At 41.1% G+C, this 27,394-nt stretch overlaps 1 protein-coding gene and 1 pseudogene across 1 annotated transcript in view; both read right to left on the bottom strand.

The window, feature by feature from the left end:
- The window catches only part of TMEM45B (transmembrane protein 45B), a 38,827-nt gene extending 26,088 nt beyond the window's left edge, over positions 1-12,739 (bottom strand). Inside the window, exon 1 of the mRNA XM_003923510.3 lies at positions 12,672-12,739. The gene's annotated coding sequence lies outside the window, so the exon portion shown is untranslated. The remainder of the gene's footprint in view (positions 1-12,671) is intronic.
- Positions 12,740-22,353: 9,614 nt separating this feature from the next.
- On the bottom strand, positions 22,354-23,585 carry LOC101038506 (histone-binding protein RBBP4 pseudogene; annotated as a pseudogene).
- Positions 23,586-27,394: the final 3,809 nt, after the last annotated feature.

Below are 27,394 nucleotides of genomic sequence, written 5' to 3'. Positions count from 1 at the left end.
CAACAGTCTCTTTAAGGCAATTTAGGCCTTTTCCAACATGCACCTCCAAACTCTTCCAGTCCTTACCCTGTTCCAAAGCTGCGCCTGCTCAGCAGCACCCTGTGAAATCTGTACGGTTGCCAGGGTTGCTAAGACAAAGTCCCACAGACTGGGGAGCTTAAACAATAGCCACTTATATTCTAACAGTTCTGGAAGCTATTAGTCCAAGACCAATGCGTTGGCAGGTGGGTTTCTTCTGACGCCTCTCTCCTGGGCTGTAGATGCCCACCTTCGCCCTGTGTCTTCATTCAGATGGTCTTCTCTCATGTGTGTCTGTGTCTAAAAAGTTCCTTTTTTTTTTTTTTTGTGATGGAGTTTTGCTCTTATTGCCCAGGCTGGAGTGCAATGGCATGATATTGACTCACTGCAACCTCTGTCTCCCAGTTCAAGCAATTCTCCTGCCTCAGCCTCCTGAGTAGCTGGGATTACAGGCACCTGCCACCACCACCGGTGAAGATTTTGTATTTTTGGTAGAGACAGGGTTTCACCATACTGGCCAGGCTGGTCTTGAACTCCTGACCTCAGGTGATCCACTAACTTTGGCCTCCCAAAGTGCTAGGATTATGGGTGTGAGCCACCGAACCTGATCTCTGATCTATATTGAATTTCCTTTTGTATATTGTGGAGGTAGGGCTCCAGCTTTATTTTTTCACATGTGAATATCCAAGTGTTCCAGCCACTTGTTAATAAAACTATTCTTTTCCCCTATTGAATTATCTTGGTCTCTTGTCTATCCTTCTACTCTTAAAAGTAGATTTCATCAATTCTTTATTTACAGAAGGACCTTGCCTATAACCAGCTCAACTGTGGATCAGAAGATTAATTAATTAAACTATTATGATACGTATTAAAAACACTTTACTACAGTATACAGAGAACACCCATAACAATGAAAATAAAGGGAGGATTCCTATTCGGCCTGGAGGAAACAGGAAAAAGATTATGCAGGTTAGTGTCATTAAAGCTTCCTGGAAAAACACACAGGCATTAGTCAGGTAGTGTGGGTGGAGTTCTAGGCAGAGCAAATAGCATATGCAAAGGCTGAGAGGCAGCTGCAGCCAATCATCATATGGTGGGAGTGAACTAGATAATGTCACTTACTCTCTTTACCCTATACCATTTCCACCTTCTTTGCCAAACAAAATCACATGTAATTCTCTTGCATGAATGGAATGCATTAAATCTTAAAATTTTGTTAGATTGGGACTGATGAAAAGAATATAATTAAAAGTGAAATCATGGCACATATACACCATGGAATACTATGCAGCCACAAAAAAGGATGAGTTCATGTCCTTTGCAGGGACATGGGTGAATCTAGAAACCATCGTTCTCAGCAAACTGACACAAGAACAGAAAACCAAACACCGCATATTCTCACTCATAGGTGGGTGTTGAAAAATGAGAACACATGGGCACAGGGAGGAGGACATCACACACTGGGGTCTGTTGGGGGGTAGGGGGGACCTACGGGAGGGACAGCAGGGGGTAGGGAGATTGGGGAGGGATAACATTAGGAGAGATACCTAATGTAGGTGACGGGGGGATGGAGGCAGCAAACCACCATAGCATGTGTATACCTATGTAACAATCCTGCAAGATCTGCACATGAACCCCAGAACTTAAAGTAAAACAAACAAACAAAAAGAAATACAGCATATGTTCATTAAAAAAAAAGTCAAATCAAACAGACATTATGGTCCTGTGTGCCCAAGAGTCTCAGGGAAAGCACAGAAACCAACTCACACATGGGCCCGAGGAAGGCTGAGTTAGAAAAGACTTAAGTCAACTTTGTATTAGTTTGAGTAATTCTATTTCCTACATTTTCCTAAAGGAAACTGAACTCCTAAATTTTACCCTGAGGAGGAATACAGTCACATAATAGAATATGAACTACGTAGTGTCAGACCTAAGTTCAATCCTGGTTTTGCCCCTTCTACTGGTAAGACCTTGTACAAGTCCTCCAACGTCTCTGAATCTCAGTACTCCTCCTCCTTCTAAAACCGGGACATTAACACCACCTTGGAGGGATCCTGTGAGGCTTCTCTGAAAATGTCTCGCAGCTGCCTAGAATACGTGTTTAATAAGTGTTAGCTTCCTCTCTAGTCTGGTGCTCGTACACTATTCCCGCAATAATGGGGGAGAGGCTTGGGCTGCTCTCCTAGGAGAATACACTTATGAACTAAAGCTGCTGTTTTTTGCTTTTGAGTAGGCAAAATTACTGCTTAACATCACGTAATCCTAGAGAGGGCAGTGGCTGAGTATAACTTTTTAATGAGAATGAGATGTGTGTTTGGTCAGTAAGGAAGCAGGTTATAGGGTGATCTTGGCATATTATTTTCATTGTTTTTATGCATTCTGAACCAGTCTTTGCCAGCAGGAACTCTCAGATGGCTTCTGGTCTGGGTTTGGTTTGGAATACAGCCAAACCTATCTGACTCAGCTTTTTGTAACCCTGCAAATAACAAGGTTAATACCTCTTCGTGTTCTATGAACTGCTTAGTAATAGAATGCAGGGGAAGAAGAGGGTTCAGTGTTGAAAGTATTCCATTGCTCACAGGTGGGTGGGACTATGGCTGTAGTCCTGAACTTCACTTAAGTCACGTCCCTGCTCTACAGTGGCCTCAGGGACCTAAAGAGGTCTGGAATCCCTCCCCGTCTTTAGAATTTGACAGTTACTGCCATCATTATTTCCTGTATGAGAGGTTCTTTGGAACAGCAAGGTCAGAATGAGTAAGGCCAGAAACAGTCTGAAGCTTGTTCTGGCACGATTCCACCACGATATAAAATTATCACAAAACATGATAATTCTATACGAAATTACTATGGAAAAGAACTCTGTTACTTCCCAGCTTGGTTTGGTTCCTAAGCAGCAGATAGTCTCAGCCCTGCTGTCCCTCTCTTTCTAAAATTTTCCGTATAAGCCATTTAAATACAGGATTCTTCTGAGTGCTAAGGAAATAATATAATGAATAATGATAAAATGAATGGTTTTATCTGCAAGGAGTTTATAATCTAGTAGAAAGCTGTATACAGTTAGGTGCTGCATAGTGATGTTTTGGTCAATGATGAACGCCATGTATGAGAGTGGCCCCATAAGATTATAATACCTTTTTTTTTTTTCTGAGACAAGGTCTCATTCTGTCACCCAGGCTGGAGTGCAGTGGATCATCTTAGCTCACTGCACCCTCTGCCCTCATGGTTCAAGTGATCCTCCTGCCTCAGCTTCCTGAATAGCGGGGGCCACAGGTGTGCACAACCATACCTGGCTAATTATTTTTGTATTTTTAGTAGAGACAGGGTGTTGATATTACCCAGGCTGGTCTTGAACTCCTGAGGTCAAGTGATCTGCCCTAAGGCCTTAGCCTCCCAAAGTGCTGGGATTACAGGTGTGAGCCACTGTGCCTCGCCATAATACTGTATTTTTAATGCATGTTTTCCATGTTTAGATATACACACACTTACCACTGTGCTATAACTGCCTGCAGTGTGTGGTGCTGTAACGTGCTGTACAGGTTTGGAGTGAATTCTTGGAAAAAGTGCTCATGCCTGCAGACTCCTTCTTTCACTATCTGCTAAGAGCGTGTTTGCTCAGCACTGACATTATACACCACATAGCTTGGGTATGTGGTTGGCTATGACATCGGGTTTGTGCAAGTACACTCGAGGATGTCCGCACAACAAAATCATCTAACGATACGTTTCTCAGAACATGTCCCCACTGTTAAGCGTCACGTGACAATACTTGTGAAAGAATGATTGTTCTGGGACATCCTAGCACATGGAATACAAAGTGGGTAACCCTCGCCTGAGAAACTGGCCAGGCCTCACAGGGGAGGTGGCATTTGATCTGGGCCTTTCTCCAAACTGTCAGGAAACTTAGGCAATTTTGCTGGATCTTGAATTCAAGATTGAAAAACAAATCTGGACTAAATTCTATTTTCTCAACATCTAACAAGAACACTGGCCACCGAGTCAGAATACCTGGGTTCTAGCCTGAATTCTGCTATGAATTCACTCTGTGACCTTGAGCAAGACACATAACCTCTCAGGGTCATAAGTTCTTCATTTGTTAAATAGGTAGTTTGGAAGAGGGACTCTCCATGGCTCTTCCTAATTCTGGAATCCCTTTATGTCTTTGCTCCTCGTTAATACATCACAAAAACAAAAATGCAGAAGTTTGGGCAAGTTTCAATCATGAATAAGGGAGAATGAAACTAAGGCTATGGATATGACCTACAAGGAAACAGTTACCAGTTGCCATGTCAGCATGCATTAGAGTGAAAGAGCATTTCTGGACTTCAAAGCTTGGCTTAGTTTTCAAACAACTTAAAAAAAAAAAAAACAAAACCTTACATGTATTTCAATAATTAACACTATCCTTAATTCACCCATGTGAAAGAGTACATTTAGTTCAGAATTCTGTTTTTGGGTGGTCAAGGAAACTAACAATGGAAAGATCTCTTCAAAGTCATGGAGTCAAATTTCCAAGATGGCAGGCCACTAAGGAACATTTCTCCAAGGCTTTGGCTCTCTGCCTTCTCCAACTCTTAGAAAAATGCTCAAGCCTACAGATAGACTCCTTCTCTCCTTCCCTCAGCATCCACTGCCAGTGAGCTTGTTCAGCACTGGCATTAGTGAATAGGCGGAGGCTGGGACTTCCACTTCACTCGACAGTCCTCCTTGCGCAAGCCCTTACTTATATTTCCTCTTCCCCTTGCAAGAACTCTCATGCACACCCGTGGGTTAATCACCACTTGCACACTGATGACTCCCATACCTTCATCTCCAGCCCTGACCTTGTCTCTAAGTCTCAGACTCATAGATCCAACAACCTGCTGAATAGACAGACACACACGTAAACATATAGATGTTTCTTAGACACCTCAAGTCAGTAAGTCTAAGACTGAATTCACCGTCTTCTTTCCCCACCAAATAGGCTTCTCTTCTCATATCCCAAACGTGGGTAATAGCTTAACGTCCAGTCACCCAGAAAGCCAGAATCCTGGGAGTTATTCTGGACTCTCCTCTCCCCTCACCATTCCCCACAAAGACGCCAAAATTCTGCTACGTTTGCTTCCCCTAGTATTCTGGGATTTTCTTTTCTTTTCTTTTTTTTTTTTTTTTTTTTTTTATTCTGGGATTTTCTTTTTCCCTTCTGTGCCTGCAGCGATGATCTCATTTGGGCTCTCATTGTCTTTTTCCTAAACGACTGGGAGGCCTCTAGTCCTGCTGTCCATGAATGCTTCTTCCATCCTGCAGCCAGAGTCATCTACCTTCTGTGTAAATCTGACTATGCTACTAGAGAATGAAAAATATTCCATTGGGTAACCAGCACCCTGTGGAGGGGTCCACACCCTGTTGTATTGGGTGTACCTGGATGTGGCTCCTCTCCAGTGTCACCTCCCATTTCTCCCCGCCATGAACCTGACAGTGTCCCCTTTGCTCATGTTGTCCCCTCTGCATTGCATGTCCTTTTCACTCCTCTTATTTGGCTCACCTTGAATCTGTTTTCCATATTTAGGCCTTATCTCTTCCAGGAAGCCTCTGAATCTCCAGGCTGGGCTAAGTGCCCCACCTCTGTGTTTTCAAAGGACCTTATTCATACGTTGATTTTTATCACATACCATGTCATATTAAAATTATAGTGACATATGTCTTGCCCATTAGTCTACAGAACCTTCAAGAGCAGGCACCTTATCATCTCCTATTATATATCAAGCTTTAGCACAAGCTTGATATATAATAATAGGTCTTGAACTGAACTGAAAGGGTGCAGCTTAGCCTTAATCTTGAATCATGAGGACATCATCTCCTAAATCTAGTCATTGGTAAAGTTGCTGGTACCATCACTGCTTTCATATAATTCTTAGAGCTAGATAAGTCCTTTGATTTCTAGTACTGTGTCTCACAGACTGTGTATGTGTGAATCCTCTCCCCACAAATGATATCTGAAATCACAGGACAAACATGGCTCATAATCCTAGAGTATCAATTTCACCTACAGATTCTGGAAAAATGATTTTCATTTTAAAACAGATGTAGACATATTTTGGGGTGGCATATGTTTTTTAGTATTAAGGGAGACTGCAGCTTACACTAGGCTGTTCCCAGCCAAGTCTCCAGGTCCTTGGGAGTTTAGGTTCTATTGTTAGTGCAGATGACTGAGAAACACGAATCTACAGATCACTGTTTTGCACTGTAGTTTAGTTACTGTTCTAGAGCCTCCTATAGAGAAATAAACAGCCCCAGGGAGACCAAAGCAGGAGTTATCTCAGTAATGGCCAGAGGAGAGAGATTTTCATCGTGGGTCTGAGTTAGGTTTGAAAAGGTATTTTGAAATTAGCACAACACTGTGCTTTGTATAATCTATAAAATATGCCAGATGGTAGATCAATGTAGGGAAGAAGGCAGAAAAATGACCATTAGAACAGATCAAAGAGAAGGTCTGGATCAAAGTGGAGGCTGATCAAAGACATTGGAAGGATGGGAAGAGCACTACAGTCAAAGGATGAAACATGAGGAAAAAATAATCCAAATTGAACTGTGGCTCAAGAGGGACCCTATGCAGGGTGGCTGGTGATAATCTATGAAATAATTAGATATTTAGTCAGGTGATATGGGGAGTTTTCAATCCTAGAAATTCTACTTAGAGTCCTAGCAGTTAGAGATCTTCCAACTTTGTTTGCTCATAGCTGTTCCATACCATCAGATTTGAGAATGAGGTAGCATCATCCAAGAGGTGGTGACATAAAAAGATGTTAAGAGAAACAGAGGAAATAGCAAGAGGACAGGTAGGAAGGTCTAGTTTAAAACAGATAATAGGGTCAATTTAAGTCCACTAACATTCATCAAGTGCCTACTATGCATAAGGCAGTGCTCTGGGTGATAGAGGAGAAGAGGTGACAAGCCTGGGCCCGTGCTATCAGGAAGTCTGCAGTCATTTTTAAAGGTGCCTAAGAAGGAAAAAATCCAAGGTTGAATGGGCAGGCTTTCCAAGTGAGAAGTCTTAGGAAGCTAAAACAGGAACTATTCCTATCATATATATTATCTGTTCCCTTCATGTGCTCTAAATCTTTCCCGAAAAAAAAAAAAAAAAAAAGATGAATCTACTCCAAGTTTTGATGATCACTGTCAGGCTGCACAAGGGAAAAATTGCATGGATTTGAAGGGTGACCTTCGAGGGCAGAAAATTGGTCCCAAATTCTATAACCAAAACATTCTCTAGAGGTATTAGAAACATGTTTACCAATATAGCCCATTAAAGAAAAACACTGTTAATTATACTTTTCCATCTTAACTAAGCCTTCTGCCTACACAACCTGTAAAGAAAAACACCGGCATGGCAGGGAGCATCTCCAGAGGCCCTAATTTATTCTGGATTAGTGACTGTTTCTTCGTAGGTGGGTAATGAATATTTTGCAAATGGTTATCCAAAAGTAATTAGTTGCACATGTATTCTAAGAGTTTTCATTCTCTAATATCTCAGTACTTTTTATTTTTATTTTTCAATAGAAAAAAAAACCATGCCGAATATCAGCAACTTCAAAGTGAGGCAGAATCAAGGACACATTTCCCAGTTTGAATCCTAGACTTCCACTTAGCTACCTTATAACAAGAACATCTGTTATTAAACAGATTACATAATAAATACATCTAAGTTATTATTGGACTTTTCTCAAACAGGAATAAATGGCTAGAAGTGGGATCTTTCTACAGATAAACTCATTATACGTACTAGAAAGCACTAGAGACAGATGATAAGCCATCAAAAAGGCCTTCTCTGCCTAACCACCCTACAATGAAGCCCACCAACCTACAAGCGGCACTCACAGACGACGCACACCATTCCTAAACGTGTACCCATGAATGAAGCTTCCAACATGAAAGGCAGGCCAAAAGCAACTTTGAAAGCCACTTTGAAAATAGACACAGACATTGTAGGCAGCTGAAGAAAATATTTTTTTTTTTTTTTTTTTTTTTTTTTAAGATGGAGTCTCACTCTGTCACCTAGGCTGGAGTGCAATGGCGTGATCTTGGCTCACTGCAACCTCTGCCTACTGGGTTCAAGCGATTCTCCTGTCTCAGCCTCCTGAGTAGCTGGGATTACAGGTGCGTGCCACCATGCCTGATGAATTTTTTTTATTTTTAGTAGAGACGGGGTTTCAGTATGTTGGCCAGGCTGGTCTTGAACTCCTGACCTCAGGCAATGTGTCTGTCTCAGCCTCCCAAAGTGCTGAAATTACAGGTGTGAGCCACTGTGCCCAGACGAAAACTTTTAAAATGTAGAAAAAGCACGGAGTTAATATTCTCAGTAGAATAAGATACTTCACTCATGAAATGAGAACAGGATACTGTAAAAACCATTTAGAAGACCACACCTCTTGCCCATAAAAGCTCCTGATAATTAAAAATAAAATGGTAGGAATGTAAACATTTAATAGCAGCGTTGGAAGATTTATTAGAACTAAAAATCATGGGACATTTTAAAAATAAAAAAGATAAAATTACAGGACAGATCCAAGAGATTCCATTTTCAGATTCAGTCTAAGTAATTTAAGTTTCAGAAAGAAAGAACGAGAAAATTATATAACAGAAGAAAATCACTCAGAACTGAAGAATGTAATTTTTGGATTGAAAAGGTCTATAAAATACCTAGGACAGTGACTGATAGTTCCCCATATCCCCCGCCAAAAAGCTCCTCCCCAACATTAAATAACAACATCATGAAATATCAGAACATGAGCAATAAAGAAAAGCAAACCCTACAAATGACCAGAGATTAAAACGAAATACAAGGGGTCAGGAATTAGAATGGCATCAGCTTCTCAACAGCACTGTAAGAAAGTAGAAGAAAATAGAGCAATGTTTTCAAAATTCGGACAGGAAATGATTTCCGATTAATATCCCATACCCAGCCAAACCGGCAATCAAGTGTGAAGGAAGAAAGGTGACATCTTAAATGGGTACAAGCTCAAAAAGCAACTGTGTCTCATGGGGCCTGAATCTTACACACTTTTGGGAGCCTTCTTTAAGAAAAAGGCATAAAATTACAAAAACTGTACATAATTGGGTATGAAAGTGTATATGTATTCCACAAGAGATGGCCTGGATAGAAAAAAAAAAAGTGGGTATGTATTTAGAATGAGAAAAGAAATCACAACAGACAGGGGCCGTGAATGTTCTAGACTCTTTCTTTCCAGATGTGCTTAGAAAATTTACTACAAATGCTTCTTGATGGCAGCCTGGATTTTCCTCCCCACTCAACAGCTTACAATGCAATTAGCGGCACTCAGAGGGGTTCCATGAGTTTCCTCGGCTTCAGGAAATGACTCCTTGCTGGTGAGTTCTCAAACAAGTAAATAAACTAAAGAAAACGTAGCAATTCCTAACTCCAGGACTTTGTAGGGGAAAGACTGGTTAAGAAGGGAAATGTAAAGATCATGGTGTATCACCTGCCTTAGTTGGGAATAAGATATCCATGGTCATAATAATGTAAACACCAAACATTGACTTATCAAAAATTTAGGATATAACCATATTGGGAACTTACAAGAAAGGGATGTGAAGATAAGATAAGAGGGTTGGAGTGTAAAGGAGCTAAACCCTCATCCCTCTAGGTAGGATATCAATAGATGTCATCCAGAACTGAAAAAGAGAAGAAGAAATGGCCAGTATTTGCATGCTATTCAGGATATGGTAATATCAGAAAACGCAACCCAAAGCATTGAAAGTAATTGCCGCTAGGGTTATATACTCAGTACAAACTCAGTAAAATCTACAACGAACAACTTCTAAGACTATACATTGATTTGTGTTGACCAAAGTAGAAAATTAAAAAATAAAGTAATACCCTCAAGAGGAGTGAGGCAAAAGGCTAATGAAAATAAAATAAAGGCACAGATTCTCAAGGGACAGACCACATGCCAGAAGGAGCACTAATCTGAACATTGGATTTAGAGAATTTAGTAATTCTCCAATGAAGTAGAGTTAGGGAAGCAACCTGAGGTACTTGCTTTTATTTTTCCTGAATCCAGTTTTCTTCTTTGAAAAACCATAAGATTGGACTTGACAATCTTTAGGGTTATACCCAGTTCTAAGATAGTTTTGTAATTACATGGAACAAAGATGGGCATGAAATATACCAAATGAGATAGTTTCTAAATTTAGATTCTAACAGTTTAAGTCAGAAAATAAGTGTTCGGGAAAAACAAATCACAATCTTCCATCACAAAATTCAGAAAAACCACCCCGGAGGCAGCTGTGATATTCTGGAAGGAATGCTGGTTTGAGTTCTGGCTCTGCCATTTAATTACTGGGTCACACACACAATATCTCTGTTTCTATCTCCTCATTTAAAAAATACGATTCTAATCTTAACTCACAGTGCTGGTTACAAACATCGCCTTGTGCTCTGTAAAGCCCCATTATGATTTCAACAACCAGCAAGGTGATGGTTTATGATATCTAAGTCTCGGTGAGGAGAACAATGCGGGTGTGTGCCTTGCTATCTTCAGCTGAACTCTACATCACATACAGGAGGCTGATGGACCTTATGACGTTCCTTTTTCCTCCAGTAGTGTAGCTAGTGACCATTTAACTTTTACACAAGAGAACAGAAAAGAAAGACAGAATTCGCTAAAATTCAGTCTCTTTGTGTTTGTTTCTAGCTTCAGTGAAGGTTTCGGGGAGAGGGCTGGCTGGTTAAAAAGGCAGAAGCTTAAGAGTTCAAAGAAAATGTGAGGGGGACAGCCAGCACTCATCTGTGGCCTCTAATTGTTCACATTCAGTTATGGTCTCATATTGGGAATAGTCTAGTGTTTGTCTTATGACCTGTCTATAGAAACAAATATGGAATGTGTCTACAAGTACCCATTATCTGATGACTAGCTAGTGACTTCACTTCTCTTACAATAAAAGTTTAGCAATAGCAAGGACTTTGGCTAGGGGAGTGACTCTATGTGTCCTCACATGTCCTCACCATTTTACATTTGAGGCAAAGAGATAATCTTTTGATTACACCCAACACAGGTAACATCTGTACTTTGAACAGTTAAGTATGGCAGCCAATGTCTAACTGAACGTAGGGGGAGATAAGAAACAGAAATAACTGGTGCCAAATGTGAGTTTTAATAGCTTCGCTTACGCGATCAAACCATCGACCAGAAGGGTAAGTGAGGAACTCACAGAAGTGTAAATGGGAACAGGTGTGGTCCCAGGATAAGTAAGTGGGGATACTGTTTCCATCTTCATGAAGATTGGAGAGGAAATCAAAGCTCTTTAAAAGGAAGGAAATGGAATGCTTGCTCCTGTAATATCAGAACAAATAATGCACAGCCAGAGGTCATGCCTCGCCTTCTGCTTATCTCAAGCACCTCTGCCGTAAAATCAGTGGGCCACATTCAATAATACCTTCGTATCAGCTTCGTATCTTTTCCCAGAAACCCCAGAAACAGAGGGTGCCAATATCCTTATTCAACCAAGAAGCTCGCAGTCACGAAGAGCTAAGTCTGAAGCCACTGGGCCCCTACCTCACCATGTGTCCCGATTCTTTTCATAATTCCCCACTGCGCAGTACTCAGGTTGTACTGAAGATACTGCATGCCTGGTTAAAAACAGTACACATTTCTCATGAACAGTAAGCCATCCTTCCCATTAAAATGAGTGTAAAATTGCAGGAAAAATGCTGTAGGCAGGTCTGTTTGGAAAGAAGCTATTCAACCCTAGGAGACAAAAAGTTGCTGGGACGAAGAGGAAAACGGCAGACATCGCAGAATACCGTCGAAGAGAACGTGAAAGGAGGTGGCCATTTCTGCAACTTTTAGGAGAGCTACCTGTCCTCAAATTTTGAAAGGGTTCCTATTTCTTAAAATGCTAGGTTTCCCTGGCTGAAACTCACATCTTTCTTCCGTCTAGGGCTGGATCAAAACTTCAGAGGTTGTTTCTCTGGTCCTAGACAGGGCCATCCCCGCAAATTTCTCCCCCACGGCGCCTGACATCCGCTTCCATCCATTACTCTTATTAGCGGAAGCTAAGCGCTGGCTCAGGGGACTTTATCCACCGCTCAGTGTTATTAGATTCCAGGCTTCCTGGCCTCAGGAAAGGATCTGGCTCGAGTTTTTGTGGCTCGCAGCTAAGGAGGAGAGGCAGTCGGGGTACCAGTGCCCAGAGCTATGTGAGCTGCGGCTGGACACAGCCCAGGGGCCGGGTGGAGCCATCGCCGCCGGCGCGAGTCCCGGGACCCACGGGCCAGACGGAGGCCCGGGGCTTCACACCGTCCCTTCACCCGGTGGCGGACCTGACCCGGGGGACTGAGCAGTATTCATTCCAGGGCCGCTGCCAGCCAGCCGGAGGCGCTCGCGGGCGGTGGGAGTAGTGGGCGCACCCGTTCTGCAGCCCGGAGAGGGCCCCAGGTGGGCTTCCGAGGCACCAGGGCCCTCCTCCCCCGACCCGCCCTCCTCTAGAGAAGCCTCCACCCTGTCCCAGAGCTCCTCCCTGTCCGCGTCCCCTCCGCCGCAGGTCACCCTGCGAGCCGGAGCCCCCTCTCCATCACAGCCCAGCTCCTTGGCGGGCCCCTCATCCCTTCGAGCCCTCCTCCAGGTTCCAGCCCCTTACGGGTGCGGACGACTGACCTGTGCCCAGCGCCTCTCAGCCGTCTGCAGCCCGCGCTGCGTGCCAAGTGCGGCCGCCCAGGAGCAGGTGCAGCTCCAGGCCCGCCCCGCTGCGCCCCGCCCCGCCCCGCCCTGCTCCTCTTCGCCCCGCCCGGCAGCAGCCAGTCCCTTTCCAACCTTGACCGCCTTTCCCGGTCCGGGCCAGCGTGCCGGGCCTCTGTCGTCGGGCCCGTACTTCCTCCACGCCCTTGATCTTCCCTTGGAGATGTCTCTGGTCCCGGGAACTCCCTAAGCTGTGTGCTTCAGGAGCGTCTGGTTCCTGGGTCACCAGGAGGATTGCAACCAACCGTGACCTCCTGGGATGCAAAGCGAAGGCCGGGCCTGGGAAGAGGCGCGGACCCCGAGCAGAGGCTGTGGCTCCGGAAGAGTGTTACCAAGCCAGGCAACCAGTGAGAACACACAGGAGAAACAGCCACGGATCCGGGAGAAACGGATCACCCTCCAGCAAAGGAAGAAGGCTCCAACGGTACATCAGAGACCACGATCCAGGTTTTCTAGTTTAAGTTTGGTGGCTAAGTTTGAGTGTCACATAGTTCACTCCTTCATTCATTCATTCATTCAACAAATCTGCCGTGTGCTCATCTGATGACAGATCTGTCAGGTACACATAGTTCTAGGTGCTGGCGATAGAGCTGAGGAGACAAAGTCCCTGTCCTGGAGAAGGGGGCTTCCTGCTGAGGAGCGCGTGACTTTCTTTGTGATATTGTGCTGTCGCAGCAGCGTCCTCTTCTGTAAGCTACGAGGCTGGCCTCGTGGAATGGTTCTGCACTCTGTGTGTTGCCCATCACCCCTGTGCACAATATGAAATGAACACAAGCTCTAAGGCGCCATCTCAGACCTACTGTTAAGAATCCAGGGGAGGAGTGCCGGCTGATGCACCTATTAAAAGCTTCTCAGGAGGCCTGGGGAAGTCGGGATTGAGGACCGTGGGTCTAGACCTCTAAGATGCCTGGCAGCTTATTCCCTGCTGTTGAGGCCACTGGCAATCAGGAAAGGATTCATGGAAGAGATGTTTGTATTTGGGCTTTAAAGCAGGGCCATGGATACTCATTCGCAGTGCAGAAGGACGCAGAATCCAGTGGGCAGCCTCTTGACCAAATAGCTCTCCCTTTCTATACAGTCAGAGAAAATCACTTTGAAGGATAAGACGTTAACTGGAATAGATCTTTCCCTGGTAAAATAGAGTGAATGAGATCTGGTGGGAGGTGGTAATGGCCAAGAGGCAGTGCCATCAGTTAAAAGGATAATGGAGTTGTGCACCCTGTTAGAGGCAGGATGGGCCACAGCCAGGAGCTGGGAGGGCATCTTTTAAATTTGTCTTCAGCTCGGGAACTTTAACACACATCTTATCCTAGCACTTGCTCACACCCATTGCTTTTGAAATTGTTGATAGAGTGACGTCCTGAATATCTGTTACCCTGGGAGAGGCTGTCGTCTGCCACCAGATTCCTTTTATGGACAGATGTTTTCTTTAGTAATATTTACTTTGCTTACGATGATGAAACAAAGGTGTGACCTCTTACCTGTATAGTTACTGGCTGGTAGAGATGCTTCATAATATTAAAAAATCTAAACAAAGAAAATTATTTCTGCCTCAAAGTATAATAACCAGGTGTCAGGACAAAACCAATTTTGTGTGTGTGTGTGTGTATGTGTGTGTGTGTGTTTATGTGTGTGTGAGACAGGGTCTCACTTTGTTGTGCAGGATAGAGTCCAGTGGTGCGATCATGGCTCACTGCACCCTTTCCTGCCACGGCTTCCTAAGTAGCTGGGACTAGAGGTGCGCACCAACACCTTGGCTAATGTTTACATTTTTAACAAACATTTCGATAGTTTCCGGGAAGCAGGTCATTTTTTGTTACATGGATAAGTTCTTTAGTGGTGATTTCTGAGATTTTTATGTACTCATCACCTGAGCAGTGTACCCTGTACCCAGTACATACTTTTTTTATCCTTCATCCTCCTCGCTCTTTCCCTTGAGTCTCCAAAGTCCATTATATCATTCTTATGCCTTTGAATCCTCATAGCTTAGCTCTTCCTTATAAGTGAGAACATTTGATGTTTGGTTTTCCATTCCTGAGTTACTTCACTTGGAATAATGGTCTCCAACTCCATACAGATTGCTGCAAATGCCATTACTTCCTTCCTTTCTATGACTGAGTAGAATTCTATGGTGTAAATATACCACATTTTCTTTATTCACTTGTTGGTCGAGGGGCATTTAGACTGGTTCCATGTTTTTGCAATTGTGAATTCTGCCACTGTAAACATGAATATGCAAGTAGCTTTTTCATAAAATGACTTCTTTTTCTCTGGGTAGATACTTAGTAGTGGGACTGCTGGATCAAATGGTAGTTTTACCTTTAGTTCTGTAAGGAATTTTCATACTGTTTTCCATCATGGTTGTACTAGTTTACATTCCCACCAGCAGTGCAAAAGTGTTTCCCTTTTCACCACATCCACACCAACATCTACTATTTTTTGATTTTGAAAAGTATGGCCAGTCTTGCAGAAGTAAGGTGGTATCTCATTGTGGTTTTTTAATTTGGATTTCCCTGATAATTAGCGATGTTGAGCATTTTTTCATGTGCGTGTTGGTCATTTGTATATCTTCCTTAGAAAACTGTCTATTCATGTTCTTTGCCCACTTTTTGATGGGATTATTTCTTTTTTTTTCTTGCTGATTTGTTTGAGTTCCTTGCAGATTCTAGATATTAGTCCTTTGTCAGATGCCTAGTTTGTGAGTATTTTCTCCCATTCTGTGGGTGTGTCTGGTTACTCTGCTCGCTATTTCTTTCACTGTGCAGAAGTGTTTTAATTTAATTGTCATATATATTTATGTTTGTTTTTGTTGCATTTTCTTTTGGGTTCTTGGTCTTTAACTCTTTGCCTAAGCCAATGTCTAGAGAGTTTTTCCAATGTTATCTTCTAAAGTTTTTATGGTTTCAGGTCTTACATTTAAGTCTTTGATCCATCTTGAGTTGACGTTTGTATATAAGGTGAGAGACGAGGATCCAGTTTCATTCTTCTATATGTGGCTTGCCAATTATCCCGGAACCATTTGTTGACTAGGGTGTCCTTTCCCCACTTTGCATTTTTTGCTTTCTTTGTAGAAGGCCATTTGGCTGTAAGTATTTGGCTTTATTTCTGGGTGTTCTCTATTCTATTGGTCTATGTGCCTATTTTTATATTGGTACTGTACTGTTTTGGAACGGTATAAACCTTGTAGGATGGTTTGAAGTCAGTTAATGTGATTCCCTCAGATTTTTTTTCTTTTTAATTATTATTATTATTATTATTATTATATTTTTCTGAGACAGAGTTTTGCTCCTGTTACCCAGGCTGGAGTGCAATGGCACAATCTCAGCTCATCGCAACCTCCACCTCCTGGGTTCAGGCAATTCTCCTGCCTCAGCCTCCTGAGTAGCTGGGATTACAGGCACGCACCACCATGCCCAGCTAATTTTTTGTATTTTTAGTAGAGACGGGGTTTCACCATGTTGACCAGGATGGTCTCGATCTCTTGACCTCGTGATCCACCTGCCTTGGCCTCCCAAAGTGCTGGGATTACAGGCTTGAGCCACCGCGCCCGGCCCAGATTTTTTTTTCTTAGTCTTGCTTTGGCTATATGGGGTCTTTTTTGGTTCCATATGAATTTTAGAATTGTTTTTTTTTCCAGTTATGTGAAGAATGATGATGGTACTTTGATAGGAATTGCATTGAATCTGTAGATTGCTTCTGACAGTATGGTCAATTTCACAATATTGATTCTACCCATCCATGAACATGGGATATGTTTGCATTTGTTTGTGTCATCAGTGATTTTTTTCAGCAGTGTTTTGTAGCTTTCCTTGTAGAGGCTTTCATCTCCTTGGTTAGGTATATTCCTAAGTATTTTTTCTTTCAGCGGTTGTAAAAGGGATTGAGTTCTTTATTTGTTTCTCAGCTTGGTCATTGTTGTATATAGTAGTGTTACTGATTTGTGAACATTGATTTTGCATCCTGAAACCTTACTGATTTTTTTTTAACCAATCTTGGAGTTTTTTTGGTGAGTCTTTAGGGTTTTTGAGGTATACAATCTTATCATCAGTGAACAGCAACAGTTTGACTTCCTCTTTACAGATTTGAATGTCCTTTATTTCTTTCTTATGTCTGATTGCTCTGGCTAGGACTTCTATTCAAACTATGTTGAATAGAAGTGGGGAAAGTGGACATCCTTGGCTGGTTTGAGTTCTCAGGGGAAATGCTTTCAGCTTTTCCCTGTTCAGTATAATATTGGCTGTGGGTTTGTCATTTTATTACCTTGAGGAATGTCCTTTCCATGCCAATTTTGCTGAGGGTTTTAATCATAAAGTGATGCTGGATTTTGTCAAATGCTTTTTCTGCATTGATTGAGATAATCATATGATTTTTGTTTTTAATTCTGTTTACTGGATATGTCACATTTATTGACCAGTATATCCCGGCATCCCTGGTATGGAACCCACTTGGCCATTGCTGTATTATCTTTCAAATTTTTTTTTTCATAAGTTATTGGGGTACTGGTGGTATTTGGTTGCATGAGTAAGTTATTTGGTGGTGATTTGTGAGATTTTGGGGCACCCGTCACCTGAGCAGTATACACTGCACCATATTTGTAGTCTTTTATCTCTTGCTCCCCTCCCACTCTTCCCCTCAAGCTCCCAAAGTCCATTGTATCATTCTTATGCTTTTGTGTCCTCATAGCTTAGCTCCCACATATCAGTGAGAACATACAATGTTTTTTTTCCATTCCTGAGTTACTTCACTTAGAGTAATAATCTCCAGTCTCATTCAGATCACTGCAAATGCTGTTAATTCATTCCTTTTTATGGCTGTGTAGTATTCTATTGTATATATATATTCCACAGTTTCTTTATCCACTCATTGATTGATGGGCATTTGGGTTGGTTCCAAAATTTTGCAATTGTAAATTGTGCTGCTATAAACATGCCTCTGCAAGTATCTTTTTCAAATAATGACTTCTTTTCCTCTGGGTGGGTACTCAGCAGTGGGATTGCTGGATCAAATGGTAGTTCTACTTTTAGTTCTTTAAGGAATCTCCACACTGTTTTCCATAGTGGCTGTGCTAGTTTACATTCCCACCAGCAGTGTAGAAGTGTTCCTGTATCACTGCATCCATGCCAACATCTACTGTTTCTTGACTTTTTAATTATGGCCATCCTTGCAGGATTAAGGTGGTGTCTCATTGTGGTTTTGATTTGCATTTCCCTGATCATTAGTGATGCTGAGCATTTTTTCATATGTTTGTTGGTCATTTGTATATCTACTTTTGAGAGTTGTCTATTCATGTTCTTAGCCCACTTCTTGATGGGACTGTTTTTTTCTTACTGATTTGTTTGAGTTTGTTGTAGATTCTGGATTCTAGTCCTTAGTCAGATGTATATACTGTGACGATTTTCTCCCATTCTGTGGGTTGTCTGTTTACTCTGTTGACTTTTCTTTCGGTGTGCAAAAGCTTTTTGGTTTAATTATGTCCCAGCTATTTATCTTTGCTTTTATTGCATTTGCTTTTGGGTTCTTGAACTTGAAATCTTTGCCTAAGCCAATGTCTAGGCAAAGGGTTTTTCTGAGGTTATCTTCTAGAATTTTTATAGTTTCAGATTTTAAATTCTTTAATCCATCTTGAGATGATTTTTTAATAAGGTGAGAGATGAGGATCCGGTTTCATTCTCCCACATGTGGGTTGTCAATTATCCAAGCACTATTTGTTAAATAAGGTGTCCTTTCCTCACTTTGTGTTTTTGCTTGCTTTGTCAAAGATCAGTTGGCTATAAGTATTTGAGTTTATTTCTGGGTGTTTTATTCTGTTCCTTTGGTCTATATGCCTATTTTTATGCCAGCACCATACTGTTTTGGTGACTATGGCCTTATAGTATAATTTGAAATCAGGTAGTGAGATGCCTCCAGATTCGTTCTTTTTGCTTAGTTTTGCTTTGGCTATGTGGGCTCTTTTTTTAATTCCATATGAATTTTAGAATTGTTTTTTCTAACTCCGTGAAGAATGATGGTGGTATTTAGATGCGGATTGTGTTGAATTTGTAGGTTCCTTTTGGCAGTATGGTCATTTTCACAATATTGACCCTACCCATCCATAAGCATGGGATGTGTTTCTATTTGTTGGTGTCATCTATGATTTCTTTCAGCAGTGTTTTGTAGTTTTCCTTGTCGAGGTCTTTTGACTCCTTTGCTACGTATATTCTTAAGTGTTTTTTGTTTTTGTTTTTGTTTGTTTGTTTTGCCCTACTGTTGTAAAAGGTTGAGTTTTTGATTTGATTTTCCACTTGGTTGCTGTTGGTGTATAGAAGAGCTACTTATTTATGTACATTAATCTTGTGTCTAGTAACTTTGCTGAATTCTTTTATCAGTTCTAGGAGCTTTCTGGAGGAGGCTTTAGGGTTTCCAAGGGAAACGATCATATTGTCAGCAAACAGTGACAGTTTGACTTCTTTTTGCTTAGTTTTGCTTCGGATGCCTTTTATTTCACTCTCTCATCTGATTGTTCTGGCTAGAACTTCCAGTGCTATGTTGAAGACAAGTGGTGAGAGTGGACATCCTTGTCTTGTTCCCATTCTCAGAGGGAATGCTTTCAACTTTTCCCCATTCAGTATTATGGTGGCTGTGGGTTTGTCATAGATAGCTTTGATTACATTGAGTATGTCCCTTGTATGCCAGTTTTGCTGAGAGTATTAATTATAAGGGGATCCTGGATTTTGCCAAATGCTTTTTTCTGCATCTACTGAGATGATCGTATGATTTTTAATTCTGTTTATGTGGTGTGTCACATTTATTGACTTCCATATGTTAAACCATCCCTGCATCTGCGGTATGAAACCCACTTGATCATGGTGGATTATCTTTTTGATATGTTGTTGATTTCAGTTAGCTAGTATTTTGTTAAGGATTTTAGCATCTATGTCCAGCAAGTATATCGGTCTGTAGTTAGTTTCCTTTCTGGTTGTGTCCCTTCCTGGTTTTGGTATTAGGGTGATGCTGGCTTCATAGAATGAATTAGGGACGGTTCCTTCTTGTGTCCTTCTTTCTCTACCTTGTGGAATTGTGTCAGGATTGGTGCTAATTCTCTGAATATCTGGTAGAATTTTGCTGTGAATCTGTCTGGTCTTGGACTTTTTTTTGGTTGATATTTTTTAAGTTACCATTTCAATCTCACTGCTTGTATTGGTCTGTTCAGGGTATCTAATTCTTCCTGATTTAAGCTAGGAGGGCTGTATTTTTCCAGGAATTTATCCATTTTTTTTCTAGGTTTTCTAGTTATGTGCATAAAGGTGTTCACAGCAGTGTTGAATGATTTTTGTGTTTCGGTGGTGTCAGTAGTAATATATCCTGTTTCATTTCTTAGTGTGGTTATTTGGATTTTCTTTCTTTTTTCTTTTTTTTTCTTCTTTTTTTTTTTAAGGGTCTTTGGACTCTGAGGGACAGTGCATGGTAAGGAAGTGACTAGGAAACTCCTGGGGGAATAAGTGGAAGGTAATGTGGAAGGCAAGAATGTGCCACCTCAGAACACAGTTTCTTGATATATTTCAAACTGGTTATTCAGGGAACTGTGGACAGGAATAGATCTGAAAACCTGTCCTTTCTTTTCTTTCTTTCTTTCTTTTTTTTTTTTTTAATAAGAAAAAGAATAAAGAAGAGGAAGAAAGAGAAGGAGGAAGAGGGAGAGAGGATGGGGGTATTGCTTTATTGCCTGGGCTAGAATGCAATCTAAATATGGGTATGCCTATAATTGTCCTTAATAATGGAGATATAAAAGAAAATGAGGGAAGAGAATAACAAACAAGGAGCCAACCAACATTTCGTTTAAACTTCTAAGTTGATATGATGTGGTACTGATAAGAGTGTATATTTTGTATATTTAAAGTGGAGAGTTCTATAAATGTTAATTACATTTACTTGTTCCAGATCTGAGTTCAAGTCCTGGATATCGTTGTTAATTTTCTGTCTCATTGATCTGTCTAATATTAATGTTGAAGTCTCCCACTATTATTATGTAGGAGTCTAAGTCTCTTTATAAGTCTTGTATGTCTGCATATTCCTGTATTGGGTGCGTATATATTTAGGATCTTTAGCTCTTCTTGTTGTTGCATTGATCCTTTTATCATTATATAATGTCCTTCTTTGCTTCTTTTGATCTTTGTTGCTTAATTGTAACTTCTGCTTTTTATTTATTTATTTTAGCTCTCTGGTTGGTTGGTAAATCCTTCTCCATCCCTTGTTTTGAGTCTTTGTGTATCCTTGAATGTGAGATGGGTCTGGACGCAGCATACTGATGGGTTTTAGTTTTTATTCAAATTGCCTGTCTGTCTTTGGATTGAGGGATTTAGTCAATTTAAATTTAGAATTAATAATAATATATGTGAGTTTAATACTGCCATTTAATATTAGCTGGCTATTTTGCCCATTAGTTGATGTAAATTCTTCATTATATTGATGCTCTTTTTGGTATTTTTTTTAGAAAGGCTGATACTGTTTGTTCCTTTCTATGTGTAGTGGTTCTTTCAGAAGCTCTTGTAAAGCAGGCCTGGTGGTGATGAAATCTCTGAGTGCTTGCTTATTCACAAAAAACTTTATTTTTCCTTCACATGTGAAGCTTAGTTTGGCTGGATGTGAAATTCTGGGTTGAAAGTTCTTTTCTTTTCTTTTCTTTTCTTTTTTTTTCCAGAATGTAACTATTTTTTAATATTAATATGAGACACCAGTTATTTTTATTAAACTGAAGTGCTTTGAAAATTTGAAGAGGGTGACTACCTTCTTTGAGGTAGAGATAAAGGAATATTTTTGAAATCTAGCTAGGTTTCATGGAGAAATGGTAGTATTTGATGCTATGATGACACACCTCCTCTGGGTATGTAAATTTGTACTTGTAAGATGATGAGGAAAGATAGGAGAAACACTGCAGACAGATGGTATGAAATTTGGGAATGAACTAGAACTAAAGGTGAAAGGACATGAAAAATTCTTGAGTTTTCCAGTCTGGTTAGCTGGGAAAATATTGGAGCCATGTTAAGAAAAAGAAGGAAGTCCTAGCATTTTGTGAGGCCAAGGTGGGCACATCACTTGAGGTCAGGAGTTCTAAACCAACCTGAACGACATGGAGAAACTCCGTCTCTACCAAAAATACAAAATTAGCCACGTGTGGTGGCAGGCACCTGTAATCCCAGCTACTCAGGAGGCTGAGACAAGAGAATCACTTGAACCAAGGAGGCAGAGGTTGCAGTGAGCGCCACTGCATTCCAGCCTGGGCAACAAAAGCTAAACTCTGTCTCAAAATCAAAGCAAAACAAAACAAAAATAAAGACAGGAGGAGGAAAGAGGAGAAAAGAGAAGTGGGAGAGAGGATCGGTTTTGTTTAGCTGAATTTAAAATACCAGTGGGATAACCAAATACAAGTAGGCAGTCAAAAATGACAAAGTATAGACAAGCCTTAAAATCACACCTGGGAGTAAAATGAACACAGATGGTAGCTGTAATCATGAAATATATAAATGCAAATTGATTCAATGGCTTTCTCATTTCAGCTCCCCCAAATAAATGACCCTTACCATTTGCCACACTTGCATGATATTATCTTCTGATACAGAACAAATCACCCAAGGCTCATCTTGGCAGTGTGACCACCATGAATAAACAACAACTCTGGTGGCCCATCTTCTGCATCTTCTGGGGATTGTTCTTCTCCAATTTTACTTAAATCCCAGACATTCAGTCTGCGATCAGTACCACTGGAAGCCAAAATAGTCTCATTGTGAGGTGACCACTGAACCTGGAATATTTCATCCTTATGTGATTCAAAGGAATGCAACTTAAGTTTCAGATTTCTCAGATCCCACAAAGCAACAGTCTTGTCAGCTGATCCTGTGGCAAGAATGAACTCACTATAAGGATTGAAAGAGAGGCAGTTCACTTGAGCAGTGTGAGCGTCAACTGAGTGGCTTGGTTTGGAAGTATTGTTTGAACGAATATCCCAAATCATAAGTTTCTGATCATCAGCCACTGACCCAAAGAGAGACTCATGGAGCAGATGCCAGGAAACATCTTCTACTACTGCTGTATGCCCTGTAAAGATGGTCTTCGCATCCACCACTTTTCCTTCCTTTGGAACGGCACTGATGTCCCACAGGCAGATGGTGTGGTCATCTGAAGCACTAAGCAAGTGCCCACTGAGATTTGGGTTCCAAGAAAGCCCATAGCCTTCTTTCTGATGTCCACAGAGACGCAAATCTGGGTTGCATTCTCCAGAAGGATCTGGTTTAGAAGGATGTTTTGTATAGTCAAAGACAAGAACATCACTGGAAGGAGTCTTTGTTGCAATGATACAAGGGTTCTGGGGCATATAACGAGCCCTGTTTACTTCTCCTTCATGGTTGATCTTGATTTCTATTTCAATTTTTCCACTAACTAAACCAAAACCTCCAAATTCTCCTTTCTCACTGTTGTAGTGTGATGCATCAAACTGAGCATCATCATTAGGGAGCTGCACACTGGCTATCATAAGATGGTTTTGTTCATCCGATGTGTGTGTCCCCAGCACAAGCCGATGAATGCTGAAATCTTTCCCTTCTGGTCTGGTTACATCTGGAAGCCACTGGGCAGTTAGGCTGGGCCACTCCAGGGCATGGGTCATCACCAAGTCATAAAGAAAAGGAGTGTTCTTTTTCCATATTTTGTACTCCTCGTTGATCACTCGTTCTTCCACTGCGTCGTCGAAGGCTGCTTCCTTGTCGGCCATGGCTAGCAAGCGAGCCGAGGGAATCCTGGGGTCCAGCGTTGCGGGAGGGGCGGGGAGGCTGAAAGCGCTCGCTCTACGCGCGGGGGCTCTATTGTCGAAAGTTCTTTTCTTTAAGGATGTTGAATATTGGTCCCCACTCTCTTCTGGCTTGTAGGGTTTCTGCTGAGAGATCTGCTGTAAGTCTGATAGGCTTCCCTTTGTGGGTGACCTGACCTTTCTCTCTGGCTGCCCTTAGTATTTTCTCCTTCATTTCATCCCTGGTGAATCTGAGGATTATGTGCCTTGGAGTTGCTCTTCTTGAGGAATATCTCTGTGGTGTTCTCTGTATTACCTGGAGTTGAATATTATCCTGCCTTACTAGGTTGGGAAAATTTTCCTGAATAATGTCCTGAAGCGTATTTTCCAGCGTGGATTCATTCTCTTCATCACATTCAGGTACACCTATCAAGCGTAGATTAGGTCTTTTCACATAGTCCCATATTTCTTGGAGACTTTGCTCGTTCCTTTTTATCCTTTTTTCTCTAATCTTGTCTTCTTGTTTTATTTCATTGAGTTGGTCTTCGACCTCTGATATCCTTTCTTCTGCTTGATCAATTCAGCTGTTAAAACTCGTGCATACTTCACATAGTTCTCGTATTGTGTTTTTCAGCTCCATCAATTCACTTATATTCCTCTCTAAATTGTGTATTCTTGTTAACATTTCGTCAAATCTTTTTTCAAAGTTCTTAGTTTCTTTGGATTGGGTTAAAACAAGTTGTTTTAATTCACAGAAGTTTCTCATTATCCACATTTTGAAGCCTGCTTCTGTAATTGGAACACACTCACTCTCCATCAAGCCTCATTCCGTTGCTGATGAGGAACTATGATCCCCTGCTGAGGGAGAGGCGTTCTGATCTTGGGTATTCTCAGCCTTTTTGGGCTGTTTTCTTCCCTTTGTTGTAGATTTATCCATCTGTGGTCTTTGTATTTACTGTCTTTGTAATTGGGTTTCTGAGTGGACGTCCAACTTATTGATTCTCAGCGCCGAAATCTGAGCAACCCACTGCGCCGACTAAATCAGCGGTGTTAAGATTGATGGTGCTTTTCTGACTCTGCACCAAAAACTGACGCTCCAAGTCACCGGCAAAACTGCCTCGCCGGTCACAAGAGTCGCGCTGGCGACCCGTGGGGCTCCTCCGCTGGGACTCTCCTGGTGTGTGAGCAACAAGAATTCATGTGAAGGTATGGCGTCCTCTCGTTCTTTGCGCTTTCACTGGGAGCTACAATCCCGAGCTGCTAGTGATCAGCCATCTTGGATCTCTCTCTAGATTTTTTATTCTCTTTTTTTATGGTTAATCTTGCTAATGGTCTATCAGATTATTGATCGTTTCAACAAACCAGCTTCTTGTTTCATTTATCTTTTGTAACTTTTTTGTTGCAATTTTATTTGGTTCTACCCTGATCTTGGTTATTTTCTTTCTTCTGCTAGGTTTCAGTTTGGTTTGTTCTTGTTTCTCTAGTTCCTTGAGGTGTGACCTTAGCTTGCCTGTTTGTGCTCTTTCAGACTTTGTGATGTAGGCATTTAGGGCTATGAACTTTTCTCTTAGCACCACCTTAGCTGTGTCCTGGAGGTTTTGATAGATTAATTTTTGTCATTCAGTTCAAAGAATTTTTTATTTTTCATCTTGATTTTGTTTTTGGCCCAGTGCTCATTCAGGAACAGGTTATTTAACTTCCATATATTTGTGTGGTTTTCAATGTTGCTTTTGAAGTTGACTTCCAGTTTTATTCCACTGTGGTTTGAGTGAGTGCTTGATATAGTTTCAATTTTCTGAAATTTACTGAGGCTTGTTTTATGGCCTATCCCATGGTCTATTTTGGAAAAAGTTCCAATGTGCTGTTGAATAGAATGTGTATTATGTGGTCATTGGATGAAATGTTCTCTTGTCTATTTGTTCCAAGCTACAGTTAATTAAGTAATTAATTAATTAATTTTGAGATGGAGTTTCACTCTTACTGCCCAGGGTGGAGTGCAGTGGCATGATCTTGGCTTACTACAAACTCTGACTTTCAGGTTCAAGCGATTCTGTCTCAGCCTCCAGAGTAGCTGGGATTATAGGCATGTGACACCATGCCTGGATAATTTTTTGTATTTTTAGTAGAGACAGGGTTTCTCCATGTTGGTCAGGCTGTTCTTGAACTCCTGACCTCAGATGATCCACCTGCCTCAACCTCCCAAAGTGCCGGGATTATGGGCATGAGCCACTATGCCCAGCCCCAAGGTATAGTTTAAATCCATTGTTTCTTTGTTGACTTTCTGTCTTGATGACCTGTCTAGTGCTGTCAGTGGAGTATTGAAGTCCCCACTATTATTGCGTTGCTATCTCATTTCTCAAGTTTAGTAGGAATTGTTTTATAAATTTGGGAGCTCCAGTGTTAGGTGCATATATATTTAGAATTGTGATTTTTTCTGTTGGACAAGACCTTTTACCATTATGTAACGTTCCTCTTAACTGCTGTTCTTTAAAGTTTGTTTGGTCTGATGTAAGATTAGCTACCCCTGCTTGCTTTTGGTGTCCATTTGCATGAAATGCCTTTTTCACCCCTTTACTTTAAGTTTATGTAAGTCCTTATGTGTTAGGTGAGTCTCCTGAAGGCAGCAGATGATTTGTTGGTGAGTTCTTATTCTCTTTGTGGTTCTCTGTCTTTTAAGTGGAGTATGTAGGCAATTTACATAAAATGTTAGTATTGAAATATGAGGTACCATTGCATTCATCATGCTCTTTTTTGCCCATGTACTTAATTTTTTTTTTTTTTTTACTTTTTGACTCGTATTTTTGTTTTATAGATCCTGCATGATTTATGGTTTCAAGAGGTTCTGTTTTGATGTGTTTCCAGGATTTGTTTCACGATTTAGAGCTCCTTTAGCAGTTCTTACAGTGGTGGCTTGGTAATGGTGAATTCTCTCAGCATGTGTTTGTTTGAAAACTACTGTATCTTTTCTTCATATATAATGCTTAGTTTTGCTAGATACAAATTCTTGGCTGATAATTGTTTTGTTTGAGGAGGCCAAAGATAGTGTCCCAATCCCTTCTAGCTAGTAGGGTTTCTGCTGAGAAATCTGCTGTTCATCTGATAGGTTTTTCTTTATAGGTTACCTGGTGCTTCTGTCTCACAGCTCTTAAGATTTTTTGCTTTGTCTTAACTTTGGATAACCTGATGACAATGTGCTTAGATGAAGATAATTTTTTGTGATGAATTTTCCAGGAGTTCTTTATGCTTCTTGTATTTGCATGTCTAGGTCTCTAGCAAGACTGGGGAAGTTTTCCTTGATTATTGCCCCAAATAAGTTTTCCAAGCTTTTAGAAACGTCTTCTTCCTCAGGAGCAGTGGTCATTCTTAGGTTTGGTCATTTCACATAATCTCAGACTTCTTGGAGGCTTTGTTCATATTTTCTTTTCCTTTTTTTCTTTGACTTTGTTGGATTGGGTTAATTCAAATACCTTGTCTTTGAGCTCTGAATTTCTTTCTTTACTTGTTCAATTCTATTGCTGAGACTTTCCAGAGCATTTCACATTCCTAAAAGTGTGTCCAAAGTTTCCTGAATTTTTGATTGTTTTTTTCTTTAAGTTATCTATTTCTTTGAATATTTCCCCCTTCACTTCTTTTATCATTTTTAGGGAATTTCCTTGCACTAGGCTTTGTCTTTCTCTGCTTCCTCCCTGATTAGTTTCATAGCTAACCTCCTGAATTCTTTTTCAGGTAAATCAGGTATTTCTTCTTGGTTTGAATCCATTACTAGTGAACTAGTATGATTTTTGGGGGGTGTCAAAGCATCTTGTTTGGTCATATTAACAGGGTGAGTTTTCTGGTTCTTATTTGGGTAGGCTCTGCTAGAGGGAAAGTCTAGGGCTTAAGG

This window comes from Saimiri boliviensis, chromosome 6 (genome assembly GCF_048565385.1).
Source record: "Saimiri boliviensis isolate mSaiBol1 chromosome 6, mSaiBol1.pri, whole genome shotgun sequence".
Classification (NCBI taxonomy): Eukaryota; Metazoa; Chordata; class Mammalia; order Primates; family Cebidae; genus Saimiri; species Saimiri boliviensis.
This window is presented reverse-complemented; position numbering and strand designations above follow the sequence as displayed.